This window comes from Sinocyclocheilus rhinocerous, unplaced genomic scaffold, assembly GCF_001515625.1.
Source record: "Sinocyclocheilus rhinocerous isolate Xijiao unplaced genomic scaffold, SAMN03320098_v1.1 scaffold1738, whole genome shotgun sequence".
NCBI classification, from domain to species: domain Eukaryota; kingdom Metazoa; phylum Chordata; class Actinopteri; order Cypriniformes; family Cyprinidae; genus Sinocyclocheilus; species Sinocyclocheilus rhinocerous.
In genome coordinates this window covers 42506-45497 of record NW_015647542.1, presented here as the reverse complement: position 1 = coordinate 45497, position 2992 = coordinate 42506, and positions in this window count along the sequence as shown.

The window sequence follows — 2992 nt, the reverse complement described above, 5'->3', positions numbered from 1 at the left end:
AGCAATAACAATAACTATCAACAAACTCTCAAACAGGCCAATTAAAAAGAAGGTAATATTATGAACTGCTCACCCGCAAAGGTTAAATTAAGCTGGTGTAATGAGACTGTCTTGCATAAATTCATCTTCATTGTCTTCAGCACCCGCTGAAATCACTGTCAGCAGAACATGCTTTCCCTGTGATCTCCAAACAGTGCTGAGAATTCAGCAGAGCGCTTTAGGGAATAGTGTATATGATCACACCATTATATCAAATAAATTCATACACCGCTGTACAGACATCATAAATTTGCATAAAACAATCCTGTCCTCTGTGTAACAGTGAGAGAAGAATTAAGTCAAGGTTAGTTTTATTTTAAATTACTTTTTTTTTTACTTCTGCTTCACTCTCTAAAATAACTCCTTCAGAACTTTCCAGCAAATTTTCCACATTTTCCAGTCATTAGACAGACAGATAAGAGAATATATGAATAGATAAAAAACAAATATATTAATGGATGGATGGATGGATGGATGGGTGGATGCGTGGAACAATACATAGAATTCTAGATAGAATGATAGAATGACAGAAATGGATGGACGGATGGAGCAATTGATAGAATGACATAATGACAAAATGATACATTGACGGATGGAGCAATAGATAGAATGATAGTATGACAAAACGATGGATGGATGGATGGACAGCCGAAACATTGGATGGATGGAATGATAAATAGAAGGATAGACAGAACAATACAATGACAGAACAATAAATGGATGGATAATGATAGAACAATAGATATAATTATAGATAGAACAACAGAATGACAGAACAATAGATGGATGGATAGATGCATTGAGCAATAGAGTGCTAGAATGACAATGATGGATGGATGGATGGATGGACATATGGAGCGATAAATAGAATGATAGATAGGATGTTAGACAGATGGATGGAGCAATAGACAGAATGACAGAACAATGGATGGATGTATGGATGCATGGAGGGAGAGACAGATCATCGGATGGGTGGATAGATGGGTGATAAATAGAACTAAATAGAATGATAGAATGACAGAACGATGGATGGATGGATGGATGGATGGAATGATAGAATGACAGAACAACACACAGAACAACAGATAGATAGAATGCTTGCATTAACACAGAGTTTTAATTACTTATCCTTGAACTAATAATTACATTATATGACTGATGATTTGCTTCCATGATTGACTGTCTAGATAACCAGCTTCCGCTGAATAAAACCACACACTTATGTACCACTGTAAGCGATGCTTGTTTGTGTTAACAGCACAGAGGCTTTGGAAATTTCCCAGACTGCAGTCAAGCATGTCCTTCAGCCTACAGGTGACCCCTCCCCTCGCAGCATAATTGTTGTAATTACAGTATAATTTGGGAGTTGTTTGGGGCTATTTCTCTTTTGGAAGATCATTAAACTGTGTGTTTAGTGAGACCTGTAGGCCAGTGCTGGCCACAGATGCACGCTCAAATTAGCAGTACAGTCATTCTAAGGAAACCAAATGAAACGAGCCCTTGGGTTTGCATGGTGGGTGTTTGCTCGCGCAGCTGGGCCTCATGTAAAGTGTAGCAGGCAGTCATGGGTAATTAGTGCCTACTCAAAAGGTGAAGAGGCATTTCAAAAGCTCATGAAGCCTTTCAAGGGTGATAACTCCACTGGAACACACTTAGGAATTTGGAAAAGGGTAATCCATTTTGGAGTGGGTAACGGGAAAGATTATGTACTTTTTAATGGGATGTTTAGTGCGGATGTGTTGACATTACGCAGCAGGCCACGACGGGTTCAACTATCTCATTTTCCTGTAACATTATCATATAATCCATTTTTAGAGAACAAAAAAGTAGGGCACAGCACAAAGTTTTGGTGTGAAAGAACAAATTAGTCCTTTCACATAAATCGCATCGTACCACAAAACACTGAATTCTACTGTACAACGTTACCTCTTTACGCACTGCTCAAACTGTGTAATATGGTGTAAAGTGAAGCAATTACAACTCTGTGTAGTGAATTCATATTCATATGTCTGTCTATGCAATGACAGTTATCTAAGTTTATAATTCTGACATGATTTACCTTAAGATGTCATTTAGAGGACAAAGCAAAGTAAGAAAGGTTTACAAACTTTAAAACTGTTAAGATTTTCAATGCCTCCAATTTCAATTCACACAGAAAATTATGGATGGATGGATAGAAAGCAAGACAGTGATAGATAGAACAATAGAATAGCAAAACAATGGATGGAAGGATGGAACGATAGAATTACAAAACAGTGGATGGATAGAAATGACAGAACAATAAATGAATAAATCAATGGGTGGATTGATAGAGCACTTAAATGACAAAACAATGGATGGATGGATGGATGGATGGACAGAACATTGGATGGATGAATGGAACAAGAAGGATTGATAGAACATTAGAGTGACAGAACAATGATAGATAGATGGATTGAATACTACACCATCAGGCATGCACCATAATGGCAAAGCAAAAACACAACTTTGTAAATTTGTAAAAAAAAAAAAAAAAACTGAAATAAGTACATTGCATAAGTATTCAAACCCTCAACTCAGTACTTAGCTGAAGCACCTTTACAGCTTCAAGTATTTTTGGGTATGATGTGACAAGCTTTGCACATCAGCATTTGGCAATTATTTGCCATTCTTCACCTCACCTCTTCACCTCTCAAGCTCTGTCAGGTTGGATGGGGGCAGACACACATTTTCAGGAATGAAAATATTTCATAAATATTTTCATAAATATCTCCAGAAATATTTGATTGGGTTGAAACCCAGGCTCTGGCTGGGCCACTCAAGGACATTCACAGAGATGTCTATAAGCCACTCTTGCTGTGTGCTTAGGGTCATTGTCCTGTTGGAAGGTGAACCTTCTGCCCAGTCTGAGGTTCTGAATGCTCTGGGCTGGGTTTTCATTAAGGCTATCTCTATATTTTGGTGCATTGAGCTT